The sequence below is a fragment of the Bombina bombina genome, chromosome 1 (genome assembly GCF_027579735.1).
Source record: "Bombina bombina isolate aBomBom1 chromosome 1, aBomBom1.pri, whole genome shotgun sequence".
In the NCBI taxonomy this organism is placed as follows: domain Eukaryota; kingdom Metazoa; phylum Chordata; class Amphibia; order Anura; family Bombinatoridae; genus Bombina; species Bombina bombina.
Genome location: NC_069499.1, coordinates 1,143,339,811 through 1,143,353,794, shown reverse-complemented (window position 1 = coordinate 1,143,353,794; position 13,984 = coordinate 1,143,339,811). Strand labels below are relative to the sequence as shown.

The 13,984-nt window shown below is 37.6% G+C and overlaps 1 protein-coding gene across 1 annotated transcript in view; it reads right to left on the bottom strand.

The window, feature by feature from the left end:
* ATP6V0A1 (ATPase H+ transporting V0 subunit a1) overlaps window positions 1–5,753 on the bottom strand; it is a 234,076-nt gene extending 228,323 nt beyond the window's left edge. The window contains exon 1 of the mRNA XM_053699158.1: window positions 5,619–5,753. The gene's annotated coding sequence lies outside the window, so the exon portion shown is untranslated. The remainder of the gene's footprint in view (window positions 1–5,618) is intronic.
* Window positions 5,754–13,984: the final 8,231 nt, after the last annotated feature.

Sequence of the window (13,984 nt, the reverse complement as noted above, 5' to 3'; positions counted from 1 at the left end):
GACTTGGGAATTGAATTGATTTTGCAATAACAATTTTAATAATGTATTTTAAACAATCTGTATACATTAGGAAACAAGCGACTCCTTAACTTGATTGTAAAGTTTAAGGAATTAAGGCTGTGACACACTGCAAGCAGAGCGACGCGCAGCGTGTACATGCAGCTGTGTGCGCTCAGTGTGTCCTGCCTTTTCATCTCTGAGCACTCTGCTGCGTCAGGTCGCGTAGCTGAGCGCTCAGAGATGAAATATTTGAACTTCAGAAGCGATGCGACGCGGAGCGAAGCAGCTGCTTCGCCTCGCGCCGCATCGCTTGCAGTGTGTCACGGGCTTTAGTGCCCATTATCTAAAAATAATCTTTTTTAAATATTTACTATTGTGTTATGGGAAACATACCGCCGTTCCTCTGCCTACTGTATTTAGAATATCGAAGATGAATCCAGCTTCCTCCAATCATTGCCTGCCCAACGAGCTGGACACCAAAGGAGGTACGCAACAACTGAAAGAAGCCAGATTTGTCATTGATATGCTAAATACAGTAGGAGATGCAGACGGAGGATAGGCGGTATGTTTACCATAACGCAATGGTAAATATTTTTTAAAAGAAGCGTCTTTGTAAAGTTTAATGAATGAAAATGCCCCTGTTTTTAAGATTATTTTTAGATACTGGGCACTAACTCCTTAAACTTTACAATCACTTTAAGCATATATTTATAATTTAAACTGACATTGTACAGTAGATTTTTCTTTGAACAAAAGTTTTGTAGATGATCTATTTATATAGCCCACCTGGGAGTGTTTTTGTAAAAATGTATATTTTTGCTAATTTTTTAATAACATTGTATTGATTTTTAGAGCCCTAAATATCAGATGTAGACCCAAGTCTACAGACTCCTGTTGCTCTTGTTTGTGTAATGTGTATTTTCATATGCAGGGAAGGGGGGTGTCTGCTCTAACAGTTGTCTCAGTCCCTTTCAGTGGGTGTTCCAGTCTAACCTCATCAACAATGCTAAACTGGGAGCTTCTAAGTAAGTTTTTAAAAGGTTTATACTGAATTTTTAGATTAGTATCTGGGCATATTATTCTTTATAGTAGTGTCTATTGCATGCAGTTATATGAAAATTGGCAAATACTGTCCCTTTAAGTGTCAGCTGGGATCCATCAAATGATTCAATTACAATGATCCCTTGTTAGTATTATTTTAAGAAGAGCAAAGAAATTCAGAGCATGCAGACATGTGAGTTTTGAAAGAAAATAGCTCCCTTAAATTATAATCAGTTACCCTCGGGACCTATTTGATGGGCACACCATTCAGCTGATTATACTGACCACTGGCTAAGAATTTTAATGCAAATATTAAGCTAAAATTATTTACATTTTGTTTTCAAAGTTTGTTGCACATATCATTAAATTAATTTGTTAAATCAGGCAATTCATTCATGCTTTGGGTAGCTTAAGTAATATTTATAAATAGTAGAACATGTTATATTGTTGCAAAGTATTAATCTGCATCCACCCAGCTACAACACAATGCCACCCGGCTAGCAAAGGTTTCTGTGGAGAACACAGATAATGTTTCCACATCTGACTCTCACTTTTTTCAAATGCAAGAACATAAAAGCATAATCATCAGCTAATAAACATATCACTCCCCTGAACACACTAGAATCCTAGCAGTGACTCACAAAGAATAAGAAAATAAGCTGGAACAATGAGACAGGAGCCAGGGTGACCTGTCAAAGCACAACTGGTTTGTGTTTCCAGTATTTGTTCATCACAGCAAAAGTGATATATACTCACTAAATTATGCATTGTGGCAATTCAACTTGTCCACAACTCTTAGAAAATTAAAATGTACACATTTCTAATACACAACATAAATATAGATAAGCTGAGAAAAAAAATATGTATTTTCCCTCACTGGGTAAAAAGGTAAAGCTAACAAAAAATAAGCAGGATTTCAAGAATTATCTACTTACTATAGGAGTTTTCAAATGTATATTAAATGTAAGACGAAGCCACACTTTTTTTAAAAAAAAAACTCAGACAAGAGTTTATATACAGAGATATGTAAAATAACATATAGAAGTAAACAGTTAGCAACGGAAGCTCTGTCTCCAGGGGTGTGGGCAGTATGTGTGTATAGGGCTGGATATCCCCACTAGTCCTAGACTAGTATGATTGCAGCATACCATTTTTTTCTTCTTTTGAGGAATAATCTATACAGTTGTTTTTCTACCACTGATAGTATTGTGTAGAAGAGGGCGCTATACAGCTAACACAGACTATAAAGGCTGTGACACACTGCAAGCGGAGCGGTGCGCAGCGTGTAGATGCAGCTGTGCACGCTCAGTGTGTCCTGCCTTTTCATCTCTGAGCACTCTGCTGCGTCAGGTTGCGTAGCTGAGCTCTCAGATGAAATAATTGAACTTCAGAAGCGATGCGACGCGGTGCGAAGCAGCTACATCACCTCGCGCCACATCACTTTCAGTGTGTCACAGCCTTAAATCAAAAGATAAAAAGTATGAGTTTCTCAAATATTCTATGTTTAATGTCAAAAAATAAGTTAAAAAAGAAAGTGGGCGAACCGCGTTGACTGATAACTGTGGAGAGCCGTTGTGATTGCTGTAAAGATTTGACTACAGAAGGAAACCTTGTAACTGGGTGCACTATAAGAATTCCTAAGTCCGCTATTCAGGGGACCGGTATTGGATACAACCGTTACGCCGAGTGGAACACTACGCAGGGAAGCAGAGAGTCTCACCAGGGTTACACATGGTGTGTAATGTCTTGGGAGACAGGGAACTCGCTGCTGTGTTAGCGAAGGCAAACACCAAGGTCAGGTAACAGAAGCGGCTTTTGGCTACTTTTAACTCCATTTGGAACTAAGTTATTACTGTATAAAACAGTGAAAACGGCAATAAGTACATTGTACCCTATTATACACCAGAACGCGTTGATTAACTGTAGTCCGAAATACAAGTGCACTTGTTAAGCTTGGGGAACCAGGATTTATTTTGTCTCAAACTGAGTCACATAAGGCCTTTTCTAACCGACTTTAGTATACAGTATCGACTCTTATTTTACCATATGTTTTTATGGTGCCTTACATTGTTTTTATTGGTCTTATAGGGAGAAGTCCCTATTTAGGATCGCATTGTTGATTTTTATATGCCATTTGTTTTAACTTATTTTTAGATACTAAACATAGAATATTTAAGAAATATAGTCTGTGTGTTAGCTGTATAGCACCCTCTTCTACGTGATACTATCATTCTTTACTTTCCCCCCCTATAAGCTGTTGAGGAGCTTATTCTGAAGAGTAGCTAGAACACACCCCCAGTGCCTACCCCATACTTTTTCATTACTTAAACAGTTTCTACCTTTTTTTCTATATGTATTTATGATAGTGTGTGTAGGAGTGTGTATTAAACATTGTGTGTGCTTGAAGGTTTTACAAATACTAACATACTTGCTTTTAGTATTTATCATCTATATTGTATAAGATCAATTTTTTTTTTTACAAATGAGACTTTTTTTTTTTTGGGGGGGGTGAAAGTTAACACATAAACTCAGCCTCCATATCCAAATCACATCGTACATTAAAAATAACTTAACTAATGAATTGTAAAATCTAATAATGTAGGTCAATTTTCAGATTTCAACACTTTTAAAGTGATTGTAAAGTTGAGGAGCCAAGAGTGGCGATCGAGTGAATCAAATAAAGGAGCTTTCTACATGAAGTATCTTATACTTCATCAATGAAAGTCCCCTTTATTTGTTTCAATAGTAAATCCTAGTGTTTGTAAAACTCTAGGATTTACTTTCACTTTAAGACATTAAACTTTACAAAGAGGCTTATTTTTTTTAATACTTACCAATTCTCCGCTGCATCTCCTTTTGTATCCAGCATATTGATGACGAATCCGGCTTCCTCCAATCGTTGCGTGCCGCCTTTGGCGTCCAGTTCGTGAGGCACGCAATGACTGGAGGAAGCCAGATTTTTCATCAAAATGTCCAATACAGAAGGAGATGCGGACGGAGGGTATTTAAAAAAATAAGCGTCTTTGTAAAGTTTAATGACTTAAAGTGCCCCTGTTTTTAAGAGTATTTTTAGATACTGGGCTTTAAATCATTAAACTTTACAATCACTTTAAGATACAGGGGGAAAAAAATATAAAAAGGATACCTGATATTTTGTGTGAGATACAACAGAGATTTCATATTAAAGGAACAGTAAAATAAAAATTAAAGCATGACGTTTTGAGCTTCTTTCTGCTTTACTGGTATTATGAAATTTGCTTTATTCTCTTGGTATCCTTTGTTTTAGGTAGGCACAAGAGAGTTGGACATATATGGGTCTTGTCATTAGCTCACCCAATGTGTTCAGCTCACACAAATTAGTGCACTGATGCTACTACAACAAAGGATACCAAAAGAATGAAGCAAATTGGAAAGTTGTTTAAAATTGCATGCTCCATCTGAAACATGACATTTTGGGTTTCATGTCCCTTTAAGGTAAATGTTATAAGCTGCATACACATAAGATAAATCAGAAATGCAAACCCAGTGCAGTTGCTGATACGATTCAAATCCATATTATAAAATATTTTATTTAATATTTTTTTCATCTAATAAGAATATCAGATATCAAGGGTAATCCATTAAAGATATCAACCAGACCACATAATATATATTATAAAACATTTTTTTAAATACCAAATCCTATATGGATACATAAAGATGCCTTTAAAATATATATTTATATTGCATTATGATTAAGTCCTACATAGAACGATTATATATATATATATACACACACACACGTTCACATATTAAACTGACCATTATATAAGCACCATCTCACACTCCATGTAAAATGTCATTCTTCTAAATTGAGGACCACTGTATTAATTAGATGTAGACGACAAATTAGCTTCCGTTCCCTCAGTGACGCCCGTAAAGAAATCAATAACTCTCTTTGCTACAGAGTAACATTAAACGTTGATCCCCTGATAAACCCAAAAATACAGATCCTTAGTAATATGGTGCTTTTATAAACAAGGGTCCTGCTAATTAGCTTTGCGGGGATCTGGCACCTATGGGATTTAATTACTACCATGTTAGCTGAATGGATTGTTGGGTTAACAGCATTACAGTATACTGAGAATTTAATCTTGATTAGTCATTTATATGGCATCAGCGTCTTATGATCTATAGCTATGCTTATGGCCTCTGCTAGAAGACATTATTATAAATAGACGTTAACGCTATAAGGATTCTTTGGGTTTATCAGGGGATCAACGTTTAATGTTACTCTGTAGCAAACAGAGTTGTTAATTTCTATACGGGAGTCACTGAGAGAACAGAAGCTAATTTGCTGTCTACATCTAATTAAATTCTGAAAATACTATAGTAGAGCCTGTGAACCATACATTCATTCAGGCAACATATTAGTAATAAAACCACATAGGTGCCAGCTCCCCGCAAAGCTAATTAGGAGGATCCTTTTTTCTAATAGCACCAGCTAGAGCTCAGTACTCGGCTTAATACTATTTTCTGCTTAATAATGATCATTTCAAACACATAACAATAACATCAAGCAGTGATGTACCCCTTACCTTCAGATCCGAACACAGCATCAGCTACCCCTTCCTACGGCTGTCCCAAAGCCCCGCCCATGTACGTCATGATAACGTAATCTGAAGCCACATAGCCGCCATCCTTAGTTAGGTCACCCCTTTCTATTATTATTGTTATTATTACTATTATTTTATTATTATTATTATTATTATTATTATTATTATTATTAAACCCTGTCTCGCGTCCTCCATCACATCGCGTCCTTCAACATATGAAACTGTAATCGAGATCTTTTTACTTTCGTCTAATTGCATAATCACCATTCATATTTCGTTTCTGTGAAGATATATATGCAGTGTACACATATCATGTGTTTTATAATCAGCTACCTAGACATTTAATTTGTTATTTGATATACGATACTATTCGTTTCCATTCAATATCTGTATTATTGGTGTTTTGTGCCCTAACTTGATATGGCTGGAGGTGGCGTCAATGACAGATCACGTGAGCTAGTTTATCCCTATGGATTTGGCAAAGGAAGGTGCCGCAGAGTGGGTGGAGGGATGAATCATGTGATTGACACCAGACCTGACATCATCTAGTATCTCTGCAGTAAGGCAATGGCATAGGCAGTAGGCTAGGGCAGTGACACTGACTCACTGACTGCAGGCAAGTGGGGAGAAAAAGCGGCTAACAAAGGCGATAGAGTGCATGATTCAGTTTTCAAATTTTAAAATTGCTATATTGTATATATATTTATGAATGACACGAACATTGCACATGATACTTACATATGTTTATGACGTTTAAAATTATTGGTCAAGTGAAATTATTACATATATTTTGGGAGAAAAAATTCACCCGATTCCTGAGCGAGCTGAATTTTTTTTCAGAGTAAGAGATATTGATACCCACCTGAAGGTAGACACTTTTTCGTTAATCATTATTCAAAATCTAATGGTGATATACATTTTAAATAAAAACAAAGAAAAAATATAAGAAAATAAGCTTTGTGTCATTAAAAGACTGCTACCCAACCATAGCCCTGACTGAGAGTAACAAAATAGGAATCTAACTTGGGGATTAGACCCCCCAGGAGCCCCCTGAATGCACTGCCCCTATCCACTCTCATAGATGATATTGAACATGCATGGACCGTGTAAACATCTGCCCTATTAAAACTAGGCTTTGTGTCACTTAATGACTACAACCCAAGTATACCCCAGACTGAGAAGAATCCAATGACATTAAAGTTAAGACCCTAACTTGGGGATAGGACCCTTCAAAAGCCCACTGAATGTACTGCCTCTATCCATTCTCATAGGTGATAATGCAAATGAAGAAACCGTATAAACATCTGCCCTATAAAAAATAAGCTTTGTTTCACTTAGTAACTACTACCAAAGTAAACCACAAAGAGAGCAGAATCCAATGCCATAAAACTAAAGACCCTAACTTGGGGATAGGACCCCGTAAGAGCCCCCTGAATGCACTGCCCCTATCCACTCTCATAGGTGATAACATAAAAACATACATCGTATAAACACCTGCCCTAAAAAAACTAGGCTTTGTGTCAATTAATGACTACTACCCAAATGTACCCCAAACTATGCAGAATCAAATGAAACCAAAGTTAAGACCCTTACTTGGGGATAGGATACCTCAAAAGCCCCATAAATGCACTTTCCCTTTCCACTCTCATAGGTGATAATGCAAACGAAGAAATCAAATAAACACCTGCCATATAAAAACTAGGCTTTGTGTCACTTAGTGACTACTATCCAAGTAAACCACAGAGAGAGCAGAACCCAATAAACAACAAAATTAGGACCCTAACTTGGGGATAGGACCCATCAAAAGCCCCCTGAATGCACTGCCCCAAATCCACTCTTATAGGTGATAATGCAAAAACATACATCATATAGACACCTGCCCTATAAAAACTAGGCTTTGTGTCACTTAGTGACTACTACTCAAGTTTACCCCAGACTGAGCATAATCCAATGACACCAAAGTTAAGACCCTAACTTGGGGATAGGACCCCACAGGAGCCCCCTGAATGTACTGCCCCTATCCACTCTCTTAGGTGATAATAGCAAACATATACATTGTATAAACATCTGACATATAAAAACTAGGCTTTGTATACTTAGGACCCTTACTTGGGGATAGGACCCCTCAATAGCCACCTGAATGCACTGCCCCTATCCACTCTCTTAGGTGATAATGCAGATATATACATTGTATAAACACCTGCCCTATAAAAACTAGGCTTTGTGTTATTTAATGACTTCTACCCAAATGTACCCCAGACTGAGCAAAATCAAATGACACCAAAATTAAGATAGAAAAAACAAAGTTAAGACCCTAACTTGGGGATAGGACCTCTCAAAAGCCCCCTGAATGCAATGCCCTTATCCACTCTAATAGGTGATAATGCAAATGAAGACATCATACAAACACCTGCCCTATAAAAACTAGGCTATGTGTAACTTAATGACTACTAACCAAGTATTCCCCAGACTGAGCAGAATCAAATGACACCAAAGTTAAGACCCTAACTTGGGGATAGGACCCCACAGGAGCCCCCTGAATGTACTGCCCCTATCCACTCTCTTAGGTGATAATAGCAAACACATACATTGTATAAACATATGACCTATAAAATCTAGGCTTTGTAAAACTTAATGACTACTACCCAAATGTACCCCAGACTGAGCATAATCCAATGACACCAAAGTTAAGACCCTAACTTGGGGATAGGACCCAGCAGGAACCCCCTGAATGCACTGCCTCTATCCACTCTCATAGGTGATACATACATCATATAAACATCTGCTGTATAAAAACTAGGCTGTGTGCCACTTAGTGACTACTACACAAGTATACTCCAGACTGAGCAGAATCTAATGACACCCAAATTTGTGGATAGGGCCCCTCAAAAAGCCCCCTGAATGCACTGTGTTTGCCATTATCACATATAAGAGTAAATAGGGGTAATGCATTTAGTGGGCTCTTGCAGGGTCCTATCCCCAAGTTAAGCTCTTAAATTTGGTGTCCTTTGATTCTGCTTAGTCTGGGCTATATTTGAATAGTAGTCACTAAGTGACACAAAGCCTAGTTTTTATAGGACATATGTTTATTTGATGTGTGCATTTTCATTATTTGCATTATTGCATTTTATTTTAAAGTGGGTAGGGGCAGAGCATTTAGGGGGCTTTTGAGGGTCCTATACCCAAGTTGGGGTCTTAACTTTAATCTCATTTGATTTTTCTCTCTCTGGGTTTTACTTGGATAGTAGTCACTAAATGACACAAAGCCTTGTTTTTATAGGGCAGGTGTTGATATGATGTCTTCATTTGCATTTTCACCTGAGATAGTGGATAGGGGCAGTGCATTTAGGGGGATTTTGAAGGGTTCTATACCAAATTTAGGGTCTTAACTTTGTTCTCATTGGATTCTACTCAGTCTGGGGTATACTTGTGTAGTAGTCACTAAGTGACACAAATCCTAGTTTTTATAGGGCAGATGTTTATTTGATGTCTTTATTTGCATTATCACCTATGAGAGTGAATAGGGGCAGTGCATTTAGGGGGCTCTTGAGGGGTCCTATCCCCAATTTAGGGTCTTAACTTTAGTGTCATTCGATTCTACTCAGTCTGGGATATATTTTTGTAGTAGTCACTAAGTGACACAAAGCCTAGTTTTTTAAGGCTGATGTTTATATGATGTATGTATTTGCATTATTACCTATTATAGTGGATTGGGCAGTCTATTCAGGGTGCTCTTGAGGGGTCCTATCCCAAAGTTAGGGTCTTAACTTTGGTGTCATTTGATTCTGCTCAGTCTGAGGTGACACAAAACCTAGTTTTTATAGGGCAGCTCTTTATATGATGTATGCATCACCTATAAGAGTGGATATGGGCAGTGCATTCAGGGGGTTCTATCCCCAATTTAGGGTCTTAACTTTGGTGTCATTTGATTAGGCTCAGTCTGGGGTATATATGAGTAGCAGTCACTAAGTGACAAAAACCCTAGTTTTTATAGGTCAGATGTTTATACAATGTATGTGTTTGCCATTATCACCTATGAGAGTGGATAGGGGCAGTGCATTTAGGGGACTCTTGAGGGGGTCCTATCCCCAAGTTAGAGTCCTAACTTTGGTGTCATTTGATTATGCTTAGTCTGGGATATACTTGGAGGGTAGTTACTAAGTGACACAAAGCCTATTTTTTATAGGTCAGATGTTTATACAATGTATGTGTTTGCCATTATCACCTAAGAGAGTGGTTAGGGGCAGTGCATTTAGGGGGCGCTTGCGGGGTCCTTTCCCCAAGTTAGGGTCCTAAGTTTGATGTCACTGGATTCTGCTCTATCTGGGGTTTACTTGGATAGTAGTCACTAAGTGACACAAAGCCTAGTTTTTATAGGGCAAATGTTTATTTGATGTCTTCATTTGCATTATCACATACAGTATGAGAGTGGATAGGGGCAGTGCATTCTGGGGGCTTTTGAGGGGTGCTATCCCCAATTTAGAGTCCTAACTTTGGTGTCAATTGATCCTGCTCAGTCTGTGGTATACTTGGGTAGTAGTCACTAAGTGACACAACACCTAGTTTTAATAGGGCAGATGTTTATATAATGCATTTATGTTCAATATCATCTATGAGAGTGGATATTCAGGGGGCTCCTGAGGGGTGAAATCCCCAAGTTAGATTCCTAACTTTGATATTATTTTGTTATGCTCAGTCAGGGGTATGGTTGGGTAGTAGTCAGTAAGTGACACAAAGCTTATTTTTTATATATTTTCTTTGTTTTTTTTTAACATGGAAATCCCCATTAGATGTTGAATAATGAATAGCAAATAACGAAAAAGTGTCTAACTTTAGGTGGGTAGTGATACTGCGTTAGACCATGGTATTTGTCAATGGACGCGTAAATATTATTCCAAATGCCCTAACGATAAGTACATTACAGATAAAATATGTCATATCTGTAGGTCGAGTTCACATTTCACATATAAATGTTGAGTATTACAGTTTACTTAAAGAGACACTTTCATTCGTGATTCAGATAAAGCATGCAATTTTAAGCAACTTTCTAATTTACTCCTATTATCAAATTTTCTTCATTCTCTTGGTATCTTTATTTGAAATGCAAGAATGTAAGTTTAGATGCCGGCCCATTTTTGGTGAACAACCTGGGTTGTTCTTGCTGATTGGTAGATAAATTCATCCACCAATAAAAAAGTGCTGTCCACAGCTCTGAACCAAAAAAAAGCTTGGATGCCTTCTTTTTCGAATAAAGATAGCAAGCAAATGAAGAAAAATTGATAATAGGAGTAAATTAGAAAGTTGCTTAAAATTGCATGCTCTATTTGAATCACGTAAGAAAAAATTTGGGTTCAGTGTCCCTTTAATAATTAGTGAGTTGTTCTTTAAAGTTTGTATCTTATTTTGAAAGTCACTGATCTTGCTGTATTTACTATGCACTTAGCCAAATATTGTAAATCCATTTTCACAGGATTATAATAATGACTTGTAAATTGACTACAAGACCACAAATACATAAAAAACCTACGGCTAGATTTAGAGTTTTGTCGGTAACGACCCGCGTAGCTAACGCTGGCTTTTTTCCCCCCGCACCTTTTAAATACCGCTGGTATTTAGAGTTCACAGAAGGGCTGCGTTAGGCTCCAAAAAGGGAGTGTATGGCATATTTACCGCCATTGCAACTCTCAATACCAGCGGTGCTTACGGACGCGGCCAGCTTCAAAAATGTGCTCGTGCACGATTCCCCCATAGAAAACAATGGGGCAGTTTGAGCTGAAAAAAAAACCTAACACCTGCAAAAAAGCAGCGTTCAGCTCCTAACGCAGCCCCATTGTTTCCTATGGGGAAACAGTTTCTAAGTCTACACCTAACACCCTAACATGTACCCCGAGTCTAAACACCCCTAACCTTACACTTATTAACCCCTAATCTGCCGCCCCCACTATCGCTGACCCCTGCATATTCTTTTTAACCCCTAATCTGCCGCTCCGTACACCGCCGCAACCTACATTATACCTATGTACCCCTAATCTGCTGCCCCTAACACCGCCGACCCCTATATTATATTTATTAACCCCTAATCTGCCCCCCACAATGTCGCCGCCAGCTACCTACAATAATTAACCCCTAATCTGCCGACCGGACCTCACCGCTACTATAATAAATGTATTAACCCCTAATCCGCCTCACTAACCCTATAATAAATAGTATTAACCCCTAATCTGCCCTCCCTAACATCGCTGACACCTAACTTCAAGTATTAACCCCTAATCTGCCGACCGGACCTCACCGCTACTCTAAGAAATGTATTAACCCCTAAAGCTAAGTCTATCCCTAATACTAACACCCCCCTAAGTTAAATATAATTTAAATCTAACTAAATAAATTAACTCTTATTAAATAACTTATTCCTATTTAAAGCTAAATACTTACCTGTAAAATAAACCCTAATATAGCTACAATATAAATTATAATTATATTGTAGCTATTTTAGGATTAATATTTATTTTACAGGCAACTTTGTATTTATTTTAACCAGGTACAATAGCTATTAAATAGTTAATAACTATTTAATAGCTACCTAGATAAAATAATTACAAAATTACCTGTAAAATAAATCCTAACCTAAGTTACAATTAAACCTAAGACTACACTATCAATAAATTAATTAAATAAAATACCTACAATTAAATCTAACACTACACTATCAATAAATTAATTAAATAAAATACCTACAATTAAATCTAACACTACACTATCAATAAATTAATTACATGAAATACCTACAAATAAATACAATTAAATAAACTAACTAAAGTACAAAAAATAAAAAAAGCTAAGTTACAAAAAATAAAAAAATTAATTACAAACATAATAAAAATATTACAACAATTTTAAGCTAATTACACCTACTCTAAGCCCCCTAATAAAATAACAAAGCCCCCCAAAATAAAAAATGCCCTACCCTATTCTAAAATTAAAATAGAAAAGCTCTTTTACCTTACCAGCCCTTAAAAGGGCCTTTTGCGGGGCATACCCCAAAGAATTCAGCTCTTTTGCCTGTAAAAAAAAACATACAATACCCCCCCCCAACATTACAACCCACCACCCACATACCCCTAATCTAACCCAAACCCCCCTTAAATAAACCTAACACTAAGCCCCTGAAGATCTTCCTACCTTGTCTTCACCATGCCAGGTATCACCGATCGTTCCAGGCTCCGAAGTCTTCATCCAAGCCCAAGCGGGGGCTGGAGATCTATCATCCGGCTGAAGTCTTCTATCAAGCGGCAAGAAGAAGTCCAGAAGAGGCTCCAAAGTCTTCATCCTATCCGGGCAGAAGAGGATTCTATCAGCCAATCAGATTCAAGTTCAATCCGATTGGCTGATCCAATCAGCCAATCAGATTGAGCTCGCATTCTATTGGCTGATCGGAACAGCCAATAGAATGCGAGCTCAATCTGATTGGCTGATCCAATCAGCCAATCAGATTTTCCCTACCTTAATTCCGATTGGCTGATAGAATCCTATCAGCCAATCGGAATTCGAGGGACACCATCTTGGATGACGTCATTTAAAGGAACCTTCATTCGGACTTAGGACGTCGGAAGAAGAGGATGGATCCGCGCTGGAGGTCTTCAAGATGGAGCCGCTCGTCATCGGATGAAGATAGAAGATGCCGCTTGGATGAAGATGGTTGCCGGTCCTGATCTCCTCTTCTGCCCGGATAGGATGAAGACTTTGGATCCTCTTCTGGACTTTTTCTTGCCGCTTGATAGAAGACTTCAGCCTGATAATGGATCTCCAGCCCCCGCTTGGGCTTGGATGAAGACTTCGGAGCCTGGAATGATCGGTGATACCTGGCATGGTGAAGACAAGGTAGGAAGATCTTCAGGGGCTTAGTGTTAGGTTTATTTAAGGGGGGTTTGGGTTAGATTAGGGGTATGTGGGTGGTGGGTTGTAATGTTGGGGGGGTATTGTGTGTTTTTTTTTACAGGCAAAAGAGCTGAATTCTTTGGGGTATGCCCCGCAAAAGGCCCTTTTAAGGGCTGGTAAGGTAAAAGAGCTTTTCTATTTTAATTTTAGAATAGGGTAGGGCATTTTTTTATTTTGGGGGGCTTTGTTATTTTATTAGGGGGCTTAGAGTAGGTGTAATTAGCTTAAAATTGTTGTAATATTTTTATTATGTTTGTAATTAATTTTTTTATTTTTTGTAACTTAGCTTTTTTTATTTTTTGTACTTTAGTTAGTTTATTTAATTGTATTTATTTGTAGGTATTGTATTTAATTAATTTATTGATAGTGTAGTGTTAGGTATAATTGTAGGTAGTTTATTTAATTAATTTATT